At 36.6% G+C, this 18,456-nt stretch overlaps 1 long non-coding RNA gene across 1 annotated transcript in view; it reads right to left on the reverse strand.

Annotated features, from left to right (window-relative positions):
• Positions 1-3,342: 3,342 nt before the first annotated feature.
• Positions 3,343-18,456, reverse strand: part of LOC311608015 — a 65,557-nt gene continuing 50,443 nt past the window's right edge. The window contains exon 3 of the long non-coding RNA XR_014782824.1: positions 3,343-3,459. This is a non-coding gene — a long non-coding RNA (uncharacterized lncRNA). The remainder of the gene's footprint in view (positions 3,460-18,456) is intronic.

Consider the following 18,456-nt stretch of genomic DNA (forward strand, 5'->3'; position numbering starts at 1 on the left):
CACTTTTTAGAATATTTTGCCATGCTAGTCATTGTAATGGTTCTCAGGCTATAAAGCTGTGTAGGACTAATATTGGATTTTCTCCCTTGGCGGATTTCATGGTTCCTTCTGATACTATAATAACTACATAGAAGAACACCTTAAATTGCAAAAATTTTTGGAGCATTTCATAAAGATACATCATTTTAACAGTGCAGATGCAAAGCACATTAGTTTGCTTTGGGGGTCTGTGATAAAGACCGCGATCCAAAACAACTTGGGGAAGAAATGATTTATTTCACCGTTCCCTCCAAGGTCTCAGCGTAATTATAGAGCTATAGCGTTATTATTTATTTTATCCTGTAGCTAACTAGCAGCGTCATGAGAGGAAGTTAAGGCAGGAATGATCCTGGACCCCGGGCTAAAGCAGAACTTCAGAGGAAATTACCTCATGGTTTAGTTATTTTGTTCTCTTACATCACTCAGGAGGGCCTGCCCAGATGTGTCACTAGCCATAGTGGTTTGGGTACTCCTGCAGAAATCATTAATCAGGCAAATGCCTCCACACAAGCGTATGCAGGTCAGTGTGATGGGGGCAATTCCTCACAGAGATCTATCCTGCAAAATATACCTAAGTTTGTTTTCAAGTTGGCAATTAACTAACCAAAACACAAAGACTATCGGAATGAAAGAGAAACACAGACACAACTTTCTCAGTCTTTTTTTTTTTTAAGTCTTGGTAATGATGTTTGTTGGTGTTTAATATATGTGTTTAATGTTTTTATTTATTTATGTGTTTGAGCCCGTGTGAGTTCATGTGAATGAAAGAACTCAAGGAGGCCAGAAGAAAATGTCTAATTGCTTGGAACTGAAATTAGAGCAGGTTGTAAATCTCAGGCTTGGTGTTAGAAATTGAATTATGTTGTTTTTAATTTATCTGTATTATCAATATACCTGACTAGCAACCAATCAAGGCACCAACCCTTGTTATATTTTAAAATAGCCTTAGTTAACCTGGGGCAGGGCAGACATTAATCCTCTAAACTACTTCCCATTGCATCTGTTTCTAATAATATCTATCAAGCTACCTTCCATTCATAATCCCAATACTTGCAAATGTTCTTTTTTTTTTTTTTGAGTGTCCATTTTAATTTCTTTTTTTTTCTTTTTTTTTAAATTAATTTATTCTTGTTACATCTCAATGGTTATCCCATTCCTTGTATCCTTCCATTCTTCCCTCCCTCCCATTTTCCCCTTATTCCCCTCCCCTATGACTGTGACTGAGGGGGACCTCCTCCCCCTGTATATGCTCATAGGGTATCAAGTCTCTTCTTGGTAGCCTGCTATCCTTCCTCTGCATGCCACCAGGCTAATGTTCTTCATCTTGGCCAAATCTCCATCCACGTTGCCATGTGCTTTTCTCCCACCTAACCTATGGCAGCCTTCCTCTCTCCCTCCCCTCTCAGGACCCTTGGGCCTTCTCTTCTTCTTTTTATTCTTCTTCTCAGGATTCCTCTTTCTCTCTCTAAGCCCAGGAACCTTAGCCACACCTAGCTCCTTTGCCATTCCCAGGTGGAATAGCTTTTTATTAATTAGCATCAAAATACATCACACCATCCCCCAACAGAATTCTGGTTCTCTGGAAGAAGAGCAGCAAGAACACTTATTTCTGAGACATTTGTCCTGCCTCTGTTTTGACACATCTGAAATTCAAATTGATTGTGATTGATTGGTACATTCAAAACAACATTGTTTTAAGTGAAAACTTTGGATTCATCATTAAATATGGCTCCTAAAAATGTCAAAAATCCTTAGTTAATTTCTACAAATTTTGACCGATTTTAAATCCCTGCATTGTTTTCCTTAGATAAAATTGTCTGTATATCTGTATCATATGTCTTACACGTGTAATAATAAATAAAACAGATATATATATATATATATATATATATATATATCAAATGGCAGTATTTAGAGAAATACAGTTCTTAATAACTTAATGTTACTAAAATTACTTTAACTATCTTAAGCTTTTTGTTGTTTGTTTGTTTGTTTTTCAAGACAGGATTGCTCTGTATAGCCTTGACTGTTCTGGACTCTCTTTCTAGACCAGGCTGGACTCAAACTCACAGAGATCCATCTGCTGTTGCCCCCACCCCCCACAAGTGCTGGGATCATAAGCATTGGCCACCACACCCAACTTACCTTAAACTCTTTAAAGAAAATTAAAAGCAAATGGCCAGCAATACAATTAACATTTATCTCTATTTTTCTCTACCAATTATTGGATGTCAATTCTATTTTTCTGAAATATTTTAGGTTAACAAAAGTAATGCTGTAGAGAATGCCAAAGGACTTCCTTAGACTAAGCACTTAGTGACCTATGTAATCATCTAAAATTTTCTTAAACAATTTCTGCTTTTTAAAAAAAGGATAAATAATGCCTTTCAAAAAGGTTATATGAGAGTTAAAGCAATTTAAAATTTGAAAAGCATACAATATATTAGCTTCTATGTGACTGTCAATGGAGGGCAGTTCTTACCTGTACAAAAAGCCGACTCCATCAGTCAGAACTTTTGAAACTTTGTTTTTTTTTTTTCATTTTTTTCTCCTTTATTAATTTATTCTTGTTACATCTCAATAGTTATCCCATCCCTTGTATCCTCCCATTCTTCCTTCCCTCCCATTTTCCCCTTATTCTCCTCCCATATGACTGTTCCTGAGGGAGATTACCTCCCCCTGTATATGTTCATAGGGTATGAAGTCTCTTCTTGGTAACCTGCTGTCCTTCCTCTGAGTGCCACCAGGTCTCCCCCTCCAGGGGACATGGTCAAAGGTGAGGCACCAGAGTATGTGAGAAAGTAATATCCCACTCTCCACTCTACTGTGGAGAGTGTTCTGTCCATTGGCTAGATCTGGGTAGGGGTTTAAGGTTTACCATCTGTATTGTCCTTGGCTGGTGCCTTAGTTTGAGCAGGACCCCTGGGCCCAAATCTGCCTATCATAATGTTCTACTTGTAGGCTTCTAGGACCCTCTGGATCCTTCTACTTTGTCATTCTCCCATGATTCTCTCATTTAGAGTCCCACTAGAATGTCCTCCCCTCTGTCTCAGTTTCCTGGTAAGTGAAGGCTTTTGTGGGACATGCCCCTGAAATTTTGAAAACTATTCATTTCATCATGAACCAAGGCACTCTTTCAGATTTTAGCATGGCATCCCTGTTTCATAGTTATTTAGCCATAATTCTTATATTCAATAATAAATAGACTCCTGAGACCAAATGGCTTCAAGATAATTTATAGTTATCCTAAGTCATTGGATAGGACTTATCCAACGTGTGAGGGAGTGTTGAATAGGTTGACCAGCATTTTCTCTTGGTCCTCTGAGGTCCTGGGGGAGCACATGGTTGGTGCCCAGGCTTGCCTGCATTCAATCCTCCAAGCTCTGGAGAAGCTGGCTCCAGGAAAGCTTGCCCTGAAACCTGGATGCATGGAGGATAAACAAGGATGTGGGTCAAAGTGCTTTACTCCACTGAGCTGGAACAAAGTGAGCAGGCTGCTACCTTGGTGAGGGAGCAGGTAGACCCCTCCCTGCATGTGTTCTCCAGCAGAGAAAGCCCACAGAGCTCCTCTATAGGGAGGAGCCTCTGCTGCTGCATCTCTTGAGCCAGGGAAGGAAATCAATGGCTTGAGGGAGCACCAAGTATTTGGACTCAGTAGTCAGAATAAGACAGCCAAGAAAAGAAAACCTAAGCATTTAATGCATCCTAGGTTTCATACATTCAATGTAAAAGAAAGAGTCAGAGCTACGACAAAAGAAGAAGAGGGACAAGGGACAAGAAGACAAAAGACAAAAGGCTTAAGGCTGAGAGGGTAAAGGGAAAAGAGACAAGAGGGGTGGGGAAGGCTCCCCAGAGAGACCCTGGGTTATAAGGCCTGGTTGTAAAAAGGGGAGGGCTGAGCCAAGATATGCTTTTTGTTTATGGTAAATATCCACAAAGCCTGTCTCACAAACTGGGCCTCTTGTTAATTTAGGGGCAGCATTGAAGTGTCTTATCTAGAAGGAAATAGGTCGGTGATACCTTTTATCCAAGTGCTTTTTTACAGGCAGCTAGAACCAGGAGGGAGGCACTCCTTTTTCCCAAGTTCTAGAAAACTGGATTTTCAGAAAGGAGTGCACTCACCTTCCTCAAGCAAAGTCCCACAGAGGAGCTGATACTAACTTTTTTGTGAATGCATTTTTCCAGAGCAATCCAACATGTGATCCATTCAACGCATCCCTACTAAATGAGTTTTGCTCGAAACATTAGATATAGGAGCATAGCAAAAAAAAAAAAAAAAAAAAAAAAAAAAAAAGGTTAAAACACTAATGTCCGCAAAACTCCTTTAGAGTTGTTTGTCAGAGGACTCTAAGAGGTTGTAAATGGTGCCCTTAGTTGTGTGCCAGAGCTTGAAGTTCAATCCCTGTGATAAAAACATCATACACTTGGGATACGATGACCTGAGCATCTGAGCTGATGTGACCTGAAAATCTCCTTCCTGGAAATTAGCTTTCAAAGTGCCAAAACTTATGAAGATAAACTATGAAATTATTAAACAGTTTTTGTTGAAAATAAACAACTCTCTGATGTGACATCAGGCTTGGTCGACAAGAGAAATATTATAGTGAATTCTGGACACATAGTCAACTAGTTGAGTCTAACCAGGTTATGGACTCTTGGTGGAAAATGTCACTTGGCTAAAACAGCATAATTCCTAACAGCATTTACCCCGGGACAAGTGTAGCATTCACACCTCATCAAAGGAACTTGACTTTGCAACAGAAGAAAACCATTTTACAGAAAACAAAAATACAGAGAACTGGTTGTCATTGGATACTCAGCCTCAGTTGATCCATCTACAACACAACACCTGAATCTAAAGCTTGGGTACACTGCAGAAGAGGTAACAGAAATATTGTAGGAGATAATGGACCATAAAAGCTATGAGATTATATCTCCTAGAAATAATAGAGAGGCTTCACCCATGACAGTTTAATAATATGGTTGCCTAAATAAGAAGTGAACAAGTATAACTGAACAAGATGGAAGGGGAAATTATATTCTGTTCCATCCACAGGCAAAGGACTACAGGCAACTAAAGAACACTGACTGATTGCCACGGGTGATTCTGTAACTGGGTACCTAGTACCTAGTAATTAGGTTTTAAATCAGGCACTAAAACAGACTGAACATATAGATAGATAGATAGATAGATAGATAGATAGATAGATAGATAGATAGATATTCGTGTGTGTGCTTGCATATGTGTGTGTATTGTATACTAAAGAAAAAACTATAAGTGACTAAGTGACTATATATGGAAGGTGTTGGAGCCACAAAGTGAAAGGGGACATGATGCAATTATAATTTAATTAAAATTAAGTAACATATTCTCACTCTAGAAAAGTGTTTTAAAGTTTAAGATAGGAAATATCATTTGAAGATTTTAAAAAAGCGTCTTTTTTTCTGTCAGAATGCCCATGCCACTTATCTGTTTATGTCTGAAACACTTGATTAAATAAACATATCACAGTAAAGTTTTTATTCAATAAAAAATATATTAAAAGATAAAGATGACAGGTGTAAGTTTCTTAGGGGTTAATTTTAACATTAAAGCCTGCCTAAGAAAAAGGAGCTAATGTTTGCCAGAGTATAGGTCTATGTGTTGATGTTCCAGTGAAGGTAAAGAGCTTCCCTCCAAGTAACTCCTAAGCTCAGATGATGCTTTTAATTTTAGTAGGCTGTGTCCATTGGGTTCTTGTGCATCAGGCCTGGGAGCAAGCAGTAGAAAATAGGTTGTGACTTTGGGGAAAGTTTCCCATGCAGATGAAGCAATCCTTAAATGTGACTGACGCCTGAGGGATCTCTGCAGGTCACTTCCCATCACTGTGACTCCATGTGATGCATCCTAACATCTACGGCCTGAGAAGTCAAGCTAAGGATTGCTGCCATCCACTGTAGGCAGGTCAAGCCCTCCTCCAATAACGCAACTAAAATAATGTTCCAAAGGCATGGCTAGAGGCCCATTTCCCAGATAATTCTAAATGGTACAGCATTGGAAACACTTTCTATTACAAATTCTCAAAGTACCTGAATGAACACAGTAGCTCCATGTTGACTTTCACGTGGTGCTTTGAAAAATCTAGTCCCCATGTATGAACAGTTAGCATTACAAAGTATATGCAAGATAAAGTTGGGCCATGGTACTGTGAAGTGAATATACCAAGTTGTCTGAACAAGTAGACTACCTTAAGTTGGTTAAGAAAATGTGGCACACAGGCATAATGATACAAATGCATGCCTTTAATCTCAGCACTCAGGAGGCCCTAGTAGACGGGTCTCTGTGAATTCAGGGCAATCCTGTTCTACATGGAGACTATTGGGACAGCTAAGGTTATATAGAGAAGGTCTTTATCAAAAGAAAACAAGGAAAGAAGGAAAGAAAAGAAAGAAAGGTCAAAAGAAAGAGGAGGAAGGGGAGGAGGAGGGAAGTAGAGAAGCATACATACATATACATACATACATACATACATACATACGTGTATACATACATGCATATATACTTAGTGGTTATCAGGTATCAATTGACTATACTAAGAATATTGTAGTATCGGGTTTGGCATGCAAATCTGTATCTCAGGCTAAAAAGAAAAACTGAAGGAAATTGATAAGCATGAATACTGTATGGAGCAAAAAATAGAAATACATGAATGAGAAATGTTAGCAATCTTTATTGAGCTTTTAATACTTGAACCATATTATAACATGCATACTGAAGATCAAGCATAAGGCCAATGAATGAATATGTCACAGATAATCATTGGTTAAGGAAATAGCCCCAACAAGACATAATGTGGAAATACTCATGAACACTCGGATAAAAAGAAACACTTTGCAGTAATTAATGCGTATAGAACATTTTATAAGAAAAAGTGAGTAGTTACAAATAGAGGTGACATCATGTGCTAATGGTGAATGACGAATCTATGTGTTTCTCTTTCTCTCTATTTTTTGCTTCATTTAAAGGGACACCTATTGTATTATGCTTATACCTTCCAATATATTGAGGTCAAATGACCTTGATGTATAACTTAATAAATTGGCTTTAATAAAAATGATAGCAATGAGAATAAAAGGCAATAAAAAGTAAAGGAAATAACACATTAGAGACAAAACACAATGCAGTTGTAATTCCATATACATATGAAAAACAAGCATGAATTCATACAGAATGTCCAGTTTGGGAATTAGAGAGCAGTAGTGCCATTAGTACAACACTAATATCAGAATCAAGTCCCAGATCTAATTTCTAGAGGTCAGACTTTTACCTAAGGCTGTAACTGCTTCCACCTTGAATGTGACTCCAAGGAATTGATGGGTCTGTTGTTACAAGACCCAGGTCAAGCCTGACTGTACTCAGAGCTTGAATTTTAAACCAAATTGCTCAAAAACTTACCATTTCAAGATGTCTTTCTTACACATAAAGCTGTGTTCCTGGCAATGACTGCCTTTTTTTTTTTTTTTTTTTTTTTTTTTGCATTCGGGAATCTCTATATTCCCAGACCTTCCACTGCTTATTGATACTCTACATATTTACTCTCTTAAAAGATAAATAAATTGGCAATATATGATGTAGAGACTTTACTTAATGTCAAAAATAACTTTTGGCTATACCAAGGAAGTAAGAAAGGCTTAAAAGACACAACTAACTGTATCCCTGATGAGGAAGCCTCATTTTAAGAAATTCCTTTGACAAGTGTGTCCTCTCTGATTTTCCAGTGCATCGTGGTTTTCCTCTTCTGGAATTTGCTCATGGGCTATTAAATGAAATATTCTCATTTTGCAAGCTGGTGTCTTTTGATCATTTACTAAACTGTTTTATTCTGTTCAAATTTCAGATTTTATATGTTATATTTTTTAGACTTCTACTATGCAAAAGTTTTATATATGTATGTATAATACTGTTTTATTTATATGTAATAAAGATGCATATATAATGAATATACATATATATTATATACTGATGACAGTACTCCTGAAAAATCCACCACTTTCCTTGGCTCATGCATTCTCTCTAACCCATATTTTACAAGATCCAAGAACCTTAGAGGGGTTCTATAGATATCTATGTTGGATTACCAAAATATTATTAATTTTAAACAACGTTTTGCATCATATCAGTACTCTTCTACTATAGGAAAGTTTGATTTATATATAGTAAAGTTTTACTTATATATAGTAAAGGTTTTAATACTCTTCTGAAAGGAAAATACATCCCTTTAAGCATATTTTAAAATAAATATCAAAAATATTTTGTTTTTCTAAAAGTAACATACAATTCACTTAACTACAAAAGTCTTATGAACTAAACTAAAACTTTGCTAGTTTAGGCCAGAGAATCTGAGCTACCTTGGCACATGGTTCTAAGTACATTTGTCAGATAGAACTTGTGGATTTCAAGACTGTGGATACATGAAAGAAAAACTATAGAGGAATTTGCATCATTTTTAAAGATTTTATACAAGCATATTTGAACCTAGAGTCTTGCAGCAAAAAATTACTGGTGCTGGTAATTTCCAGGAACACCTTGCTAATTGTACTCATAAATGATTAGACATTTGCAATGATGATCTGGAGAGCTATTGGTAATTGATGAGAGTATAACTGAAACAATGATGTCATAAAGCTAATGGCAAGGAGAGAAGAGAGTGCAAGGCAGCTACTAGAGTTGGAATTACAGCCTCAGGTCTTTATATTCCTGGGACAAGGTTGAAAGGCCTTTCACAAGATGACAGCTTGTAATTTCTTCACTCATCAGATAAAATCTCACAGCAAGACTGTCATAGATGAGCTCCACTTTTACTTAGAGAACAAACATCCAGCTTACTCTTTGGAATTCAAGCCTCACATATACAGAGTTTGTATTCTACACGAGTGGGTGAGAAAAGGCTACTGGTGAAGATACAGTATAATGAGCATCTACAGAGACACACAGGAAGTGGGGGGGGAGCATATGGAGATAAAAGTCTTAAATATTTCTTCTATGTGAATCTCTGGAATTTTCTATGAAAGGGCAGAAAGAGAGAAAGAGAGAGAGAGAGAGAGAGAGAGAGAGAGAGAGAGAGAGAGAGAGAGAGAAGAAAGAGAAGAGAATGTGTATCAGGGTTGTCTAGAGGAAAAGAGCTGATGATTGAATATTTATAAAAAATAAATTTATTAGATTGGCTTGCATGCTATGGTTAAAGTTGTCCAACACTGATTGTGTTTACTAAAGAAACCAAGTGTCTGTGGTATCTCCATCCAGGGGCTAGAATTCCCAAACTGGGCCTGAAAGCCCACGTGATTCTTAAAGAACTAATTATCTTCAGTCCACATTAGAAAGTTAATAGTTGTTTCTAATACAAATAAATGTTCTAATACAGGCAGCAAGAAAGAGTTTTATCAGCCAGTCTAAATGAAAACAAGAAGGAAAAAGCAAAATCTTCCCTTTGTCCATGTTCTTTAACCTGAGCTTCCATAGAAAAGCACTGTTTATGTTTCAGTTGGGCTTTATCACGTAAAAAAATAATTTCATCAAGAAAATTCTTCTCAGGAGTTCCTTTTAGTTAATTCCAGATCCAGTCACATTAGCAACCAAAATTAGCCATCAAAAGAAAGGGAGTAGGGAGAAGGATGATTGTTCAACAAATGCTGACATTTAGAATAGTCAATTTTCTAATATCTGATTATAGACCCTGACTCTACTGCATCAGCATCTCACTGAGTCAGCATGGCAGGCCCCATGTGCACCCTGAGGGATGAAATATTCAATGAATTATGTTTCACTCAAGAGTCAGGCCTTAGAAAAAGTGACTTAAATGCCCTACCCATTACTCCAGGAAAAGAACTAGTAAGGGGTTGGTATAAAGCAGACAACATAAAAATATCAGTTTTCTCTTGCCTGGATTTGGAACAGATGGTTCCCGCTTCCAGACAGTGCAGGTCAAACCAGAGTCAGGAAACAATGCAAAGGTTAACGGTAACCATGGGCCCAAACTTCCACTCCATTTACAATTCTATAACCTTCATAGAAAAACCCACAGATTCACATCAAAGAAGTCAGATTTTTATTCTGAATTGATATTGGTCTCAGTATACTTCTGCTATGAAGAAGAGCTTAACAATTCCCAAATCAAGCTGTCTATGTTTAGATACTATATTAGAAAAAAAAATCTCTACTGTGCTTTAATATTTGATATACAGAAAATGAGAATAATAGAAATATTTACATGACGAGGTAGGTATGAGCATAAATAAGATTTCTAATAGCAAGCATTATGAACAGAAATTATCATACTGTAATTATTCAAAGCATGTTGGTGGCTATCCTTTCCTCTGTCAAAATAGGTTACAGGAGTCCTTGCACAAACTCTATGAAGATAAACTGGCTTTAGCATTTGAGACAAGAACAGTAAAGGCTGCATAACTTAAGGGGTTTTATTTAAATTAAACAAGCTGGAAGTCACAATCATGATGAGGAATGTAGAATTTATCTCTTGTTGCCATGACCTCAGTACTCTGACCTAAAATCTAGGGCTAGGTAATTCAGTCCTGGATAAGTATTCCTGAGAACATAATGAGAAAATCCTAGGACGAGCTGCATGATCAGATATCGTGGGTTTGACCTGTTAGTTTCTTACACCGTTTTCTTGTATATTTATACAAGATTTTTTTTTCTTCCCTAAAGAAATCCAGAATTTTCTGTCACCTTTTGGAGAAATCAGAGCATTAAAAGAGAATGCTAAAAAGGGAGGTGCCTTTCTTTGAAATGGTATGATTTTGTAGATGGAGACAGCAGGAGGCCAGTTTCATAAAAGTGGAATGGACAGATAGTGCAGGCACATGTGCGAATGAGAAACGGCTGAAGAGCTTGGGACTCTAAGTTACAGTTGTTAGTAAGTGGGACAGTGGCCTTAGTGCACTAGCTGGGGTAGGTCACGACAATGCAGCAGAATCAAGTTATTTTTCGACGGAAGAATCACACTAAGTTTGCTTTCATACTGACCACCCTGTGCAGCAGAAATAAGGTTTTCTAAATTTGTCCGGACTAGAACTATCTTTGAACCTGAACTGTGGGCAGAATTGAGCCTGTGGACAAGGGTCAAATAACAAAAGAAGTTTTACTAGGAGATAAGCCCAGATAATTCAAAGTGTCTTCCTGATCTCTCTGGGAACCAATTTTCCAATGTACTCATAGAAAACTCACCTTCGCCTCCACTGCAGAGAGCTCTCTTCATACACAATGTAAATGAAACACATCCATTGAAGAAATACCACAAAGCACATGTTCTCTAGAGGTAGTGATGATTGTGTGACCTCAAAGTCCCTTTGATGCTCTTAATGGAAACCATTTTGTGAAATGAAGTCATTTCTTTATCCTTTCAATTGTTAATTTTCAACATTCTAATTATTGTCAGTTCAAAATTTCATTATTTGACATCGCGTGACTAGCTTTGATAATCACTCTACAGTAGCGTGTGGCTTAATCATTCTTCAGTAGATCATTACATAACATATATTATGTGGATGGCAGGAGGGTAGCCCTGTAGGGGAGGGGAATAAGGGGAAAATGGGAGGGAGGGAAGAATGGGAGGATACAAGGGATGGGATAACCATTGAGATATAACAAGAATAAATTAATAAAAAATAAAAAACATATATTATGTGTGTACTATTTTCATTTTAGAGAACATGATTTAATTGACTGATGGTTAGGCATTTGGTAGATAAATACTCTAGTTGTAAACTATGTGACAATGGTATCTCCACAGTTGCTCTTGGAGAACGTAGTCTCTGAAATAAATTATTCTTTTTGTTGGAAATTAATCTAGTTAACAATCTAGAAGCAAGGGAAGAAAGTAGTAGTAAGATAAGCAAGACAGGATTAACAAAGTATTCTATCAAGAGCTGGTAAATATAACAAGTTACTAAGGTTCGATTCATTACATTAATCATGTGTAAACATTGGGTTGGATATTCACCAGCTGTCAGGCTCATTGGCTGGTAGCTTCTACTGTCACTAACACTGACACTTCTAACCTCTTCTATAGACAAGTTGACCTTTCTGATGCACCAAGAGGAATCCATTAATCATAGAGAAATAAGTGGGAAGTGGGAAAAGTCAGTGTCACATGGGTACACAGTTTTCCTGGGCACTGGGCTCAGGAGGTTGAGTGAACCACAGAGTACAAAACCTGACATATATACACAGTGCCTTTAAATTATTGTGACAGGTTAAGCCATAGTAAGCTCTCTATAAGAACTACAACACCCAAATAAAATTCAATCAATTCAATTTTAGTGAGATAGCATAGTTCTTCAATTTAGGATACATTAGCAAGATCTAAGTCCTTAGTGTTTATATCTTCACAGGACCTGTTTGTAATGATTTTCTGCCTATTTTTATCTCTAAACATGTAACAACAGAACAAGGTAACTTTGTTTCCTGATAATATTCAGTATAGAAATTACAGGTATGTAAAAATAATCATAGTGTTTAAATATTATATATAAAACTTTGTTTATAAGCTTTATAAGCAACAGCTAGAGCATGGCAAACCACTGATAACCAGTAAAAATAATATCCCATTTTTGTAGAAGTGTCATTTTTTTTCAAAAGAAAAAGAAGAGACTCAAAAGCAACTATATACCTCCAATTACATATTAGAACACAAAAACACTCAAGTGGCACTTTGAGAATAATGCAAAGATCAGTTGTTGCTTTTTCACTTTAGTTCTATGAGCCTTCAAGTCAGGACACTGGAGTTAGATATAAAACCATATATCCACCAAGTGATTTTATGCATACAAGGCATTGTAAGGTTAATACAAATTCTACATGGTGTTTCTTCTTAAGTCTGTGTTTAACAAGAAAACCACTAAGTGGTTTCATGATATTAATGAATCGTAATGTTAGAAATATCTACTTATGTGGTTTTTTGGATTCAGTTTTCCCTCAAATGCATCCGCTTATTTAATTTGTATAGTAGAGGACTTTAAATGGAAAAAAATCAGACCTTCTACATTTCTTCAGCATGCAGGCTGAAGCACTAGCTTTAGGGAAAGAATCACATGCTAATTTTCATTTCTAGTGAGTATAACTTACTATTCCCATTATAGAAAAGCAGGTGTAATGTAATCAGCTGGTAACAGCATAACTGATTTTTACCTTTAAGGAAAGATAATAGACTGAAACTTCATTTGGATCTGGTCTCAGCAGCTGAAATGTCAATTACTTAGTCCTGGAAGTAATCCATCTATAAGCAGAAGTTGATGCAATATGACATATTAAGAATTTCAATTCATGGCACCATGACTATTTCATTAATGATTTCATTGGGATGCCATTATATAATGGAATAGATACTATATAACCTAACCACTAAGTAATAACATGGATTTCAACTGCCTAAACATTTTTAGGTGATAACCATGATCAAATTAGAGTTCATTTGCCCCACATTTCCAATTCCCTTCGTTCTGACTCCCTGAACTTTCACCCTGGAATAACAATTGTGTCTCCCAATATGTCAAATATATTTCATAAAACATAACGTCTCAATCACTAGGTACTTGGAGGATTTCTTTTATTTTTGACCTAAAATTGACAGTCAATCAATTTCTAGCACCTACGCTCAAATGAATTAAAAATAAATAAGCCTTAGAGTAACGGACCACAAGGAGGATGAAATGAGAATTGGTATAAACACCACGGATAGTATGGGGGTTGAGTTAAAGTTTATATGAGCTGAATGGGCTTTCTCAGCCCTTTAGGTCTAATACCAAACACTCCATTTCTACAACATAAAATTGTACTTTGAGATCTGTTAACCCTTTATAATTCAGTGTTAATGATTTTGAATCCAGTCTAGACTAGAAGAAGGAAGAATCTTAAAGCCACTTTTGAACAATAAATATTCTCTGATGTTCAGTTCATGATGTTACTTCATGAATAGTATGGATACTTTTTATATTGTATGCTGTGTAGTGTACTACATTGCAATTAGATCTCTGTAAAGCATGTTTGTGCAGAAAGAAAAGCAAGATAGTGTTTCTGGCTCTTCTGAAGTATCTTATCTTCCTTCTATTCCCTGAAGCATATCCAAAAATGAATGAAATACAAGAGAATCTTTAGCCAATATACTGAAAATATAAGGACGAAGGACAACATCCACAAACATGTTGAAGTGAAAGTGGAGAATCTCCCTATACAAAGAACTAGTTAACTAAGAAATACAGAGAGCGGAGGAATTAGTCTTCCTAAGGGATGAGCCTCTTAATTACTTATACAATATCAAGTGGTATAACTAACACCATCTACATAAAACAACAAGACTCAGCAGACTACACATAATATATAGACATATGTGTGTGTGAAAATGGTGTGATTATATTTGAATTAAACATATAAAAATAAATCAAGGTCACTCTATTACTGTAGATGCTAAGTTCAGTAAATAGAGCTTCAATACTACAGATAAATTAAGTTTGACTCTACTTGAGACTCTCTAAATGGAAGCCAAAAAGCAGACCTCAGAACTGTCATTTTGAAGTTCAGGAGGCTACAGTTTAGCACACTAAGTCTTAGCAATGGAAACATTAGCTTCTTAACATTTCAGACTTGTACTACATAAGTGACCACACTCTTCAAGCTAGCAAAAATTCTCAAGTAGACACAATTTTATGAAATAAGTAGTCAGTGATATGTGAAATATATGTCCCCAAATGTTTCAGATACCTTCACTGTGTAGAAGACTGAAAAGTAAACACTAAGAATTTGCTTGAAAATTATACAGATTTTTGTTTGATTCTTTGTTTCTCCTGAGAGCTAAGTATCTTGTTGTAAATGATGCAGATAGGAATATTAAGAATAATAAACTCTCTGTGACACCTAGACACCTGAACCTTATGGATCCCAAAGTGGAAAGAAAGGTGTTCTGCCTGGGGAGAAATTACAGCTGAGGGTGGGGAGAACATCCACTCTGCCACTCAGCACTCTTTCTGGGAACACAGTACCACTCAACTGCTGAGTCCAAGCACTGTGCAGCTGACCATGGTTTCCCTTGTGAGGCAAAATCTTCCTACTGGGAAATCAGTTATTTCATAACAATATGAAAAAAGGAGCTATGCCTTAGCATTTGATATTAAGCAGTGCTTTGGTACATAGATGTTATGTAGGTCCCAAAGAATTTTGATTGATTATTTATTTTTCCTTTTTCAATTTCAAATGTCTAGTGTACATTATTTTATAACCATTGCTTAGAAATATGATATTAATAGAATTTGAAATTATTGAATGTATTGTGTTGGGCATTCAGGGGGGGAAAGCATTACCAGAACTGATTACTTAGCAGTCTACTAGAGCTTTATTTGTCAGTGATAACTACCCACAGCCTCTAATACAATTGGAGCTAGGAAAGTCAATTTTTCTCTGTTTACAAAGTTGAATATACCTCTATGAAATATTAAGATGGATAAAGAAAGCACAATTTTAATTGTTTAAATTGAATGAAAAGTATATTTAATATGTAAAAATAATACTGAGGGATTAATTTTTTATGATTTTCATTTTCGTGCAGTTTCTGTCTACTGCATCCAACATAGCAAAGGTGATTTGCCTTTTTCTCTCCTTCTGTCTTCTGAACCTTTCTCTTCCCTTCTCTTCTAGTGTCGATGCTGCTCCCGTCCAGCGGGAAAGACACCAACACCGGGAACTCTTCTTGCAGCAGTTTTTATTCAGGATCCTGGAGTGACCCCGGGAAAAGCTCCCACAGAACCTTTATAGTGTGCCTGTCCTATCAGAAACTGCCACATCGTCACTCCTAGTTGGTGCATTCGGATCACACCACCTCACACTATGTCTTGTTCGAATCACGCCACCTTACATCATGCCTTCAGGCATGCACATAAGGGGCTTGCTCACTGCGCATGCGCAAAAAGGGGCACACTGTGCATGCGCAAAAGGGGGCGTATTGTGCTGGGGAAGCAGCAGGGGCACTGCTATCTGTGGCTCTCCACATTTTTGTTTTTCCTCCTTCTCACTTCTCTCATCCATGCCCTCCTTTACCTCTCTCCCCTTGACCACTATGTGTCTTTAACTTTCTCTAATTGAAGGTTCTTATATAGCGCAATTTTGGTAGAAACATTACTGCTAACAATCATAAGGAAGCACTTTTTATCATTTTTGCATTTGTCTTGTACATCTTCAAGTGGTGCAGTAATGCATGTTGCACAATGTAAACAATCTAATGCAAATATTTTTAATTATTTTGTATCTTATGTAGGAATAGCTTGTCTGCATATATATGTGTGTGTGTGTATCTGTCTGTCTGGTACCTACAGATGTCAGAAGAGGGTACCAGATGATCTACAACTGGAGTTTACTGGGGCTTGTGGGCCACTATGTGAGTCCTCATAATCGTAGTGCTATAAATTGATGAGCCAACTTTCTAGGCCTTAATACACAGATTTTTGGAGTTTTAACGTATAATTAAAAGAAAATAATTGGTTTTCCATCTCTACTGATTGTAAGTGTATTTTATTTTTATACTTTTAAAATTTTTATCTACTTTATGAGGTTGCATATGAATTCATATCATTACAGTACTAGGTAACAAAATATAATTTTTAAATCACCATCAACACAGCAACTAATGAAAAGCAGTTAAAATACTCTTTAGTTTTTATTGCCGTATATAATTAACTTCTAAACAATATATGGAGCTATGTAATATCTTTCTATGTTTCTTCTTAAATTTTACTTATTTGTAGATACTGTAAACAAGTAAAAACACCGTCCCTCTAACATAAAGTCATTTACTAATACTTACATTTTACTCTATTTTGCAATTTGTTATCCATATTGAATAAAGTGTATGGAATTTTATTGGCTGGTCTCAGTTGCTTACAAAATCTGTTGTTAGTCTAATGTTTGACTTAGTCTGTAGGGTTTAGTCTTTTTAAAGCCTACTTTATTTGTGGTTCTTTAATGCCTCTATATCCCCACCAACCCACCTACCCTAAACATGAGTGAAAGAAGGTTAGTAGGGACAGTGGAGGTAAACCTTATGAGACTCAGTTCCTTGGGAGTGATTCTGCTCTTGGTCATCAGGATTTCAACAGCCAAGTACAGCAACAGAAACAAGCAGCAGTGGGAGAAACAGCAGGGACCAAAAGTAGATTCTTTGAAGTTTACTCCAGAGAGTTTCTTTCTAAGAGTGTCATAAAGTGGAAGCGATGAGCAGTCAAGAGATATGAAGCAATGCAAAGTAAAGAAAATTATGCAAAGCAACGTCTCTTTTTGTCTCTGTCAGTTTTATACCGTCCTAGAATCCAGACAGGATGCTTTCCAGCTGGCAAAGACCATGCCTCCACAGGACACAGTTTTCTGTTGACAAAGTCTATTTCCAGTGGATCAACATCACATGCCCTCACACAAGGCAGTTTCACATCTCACTCTTGGGATCTAAAGAAAATTGTGTTTACATCCACTACATTAATCATATCTAATTATGCAAATTAAATGAGCTTTAAGAGAAAGAGAAATGCTAAAGACAAGACTTATATTCTGAGAAAGATGAGTTCAAATGTCAGATGTACAATCGGCAGTGTCATCATTGTGAAAATGTATACCATGCACGAAAGCCTTTAAGTGGACTTGCTCATGTTATTTTATTTTATTTTTTTAAAGATTTATTATTTATACAATATTCTGCCTGCATGTGTGCTTGCATTCCAGAAAAGGGTACAAGATTTCTTTGTAGATGGTTGTAAGCCAACATGTGGTTGCTGAGAATTGAACTCAGGACCTTTGGAAGAACAGCCAGTGCTCTTAACCTCTGAGCTATTTTAATAATCATACAACCCTAGAACTCTTAGGTTCAGTTTGTTACCCTGCTCACTTAATAAATAAAAATGGTCTAGTTCTTTTTGCTGTTGTTGACATTTTTTGCATTCCAAATCTATAAAATTAGCAACTAGAAAGAGGAAAGAAAATGGAGGAGGCAAAATATTTACAGAAAGAAAACAAAGAAAGATAGGGTTTTTGTTTTGTTTTTTGTTTTTTTGTTTGTTTGTTGTTGTTTATTATGTACGAAGGTAGAATGGTAGAAAAAAAGTAAAGATAACGGAAAGAGACTAAACCATATCACATACAAAGCCACTAAATCCCAACTCTAAATTCTGTTCCCTTTTCTAATTCTTCACTGCCTGCAGGGCCAAGACCCAATAAATCTAATTTCTTCTCTGTCAAAAGGTAATGGTATTGAGAGGATTCAAGTCTGAAAGAAGCCACATGTTTCTTCCTGTTTAAACAGCAGCTTCCTTGAGTTTCACAAGCAGGACTGTTGACACCAGAGTACTTCCTCTCAATAGCAGCAATGCAACCTACGCAAACTTTCC

This window comes from Acomys minous, assembly GCF_964271855.1.
Source record: "Acomys minous genome assembly, chromosome: 11".
Taxonomy (NCBI): domain Eukaryota; kingdom Metazoa; phylum Chordata; class Mammalia; order Rodentia; family Muridae; genus Acomys; species Acomys minous.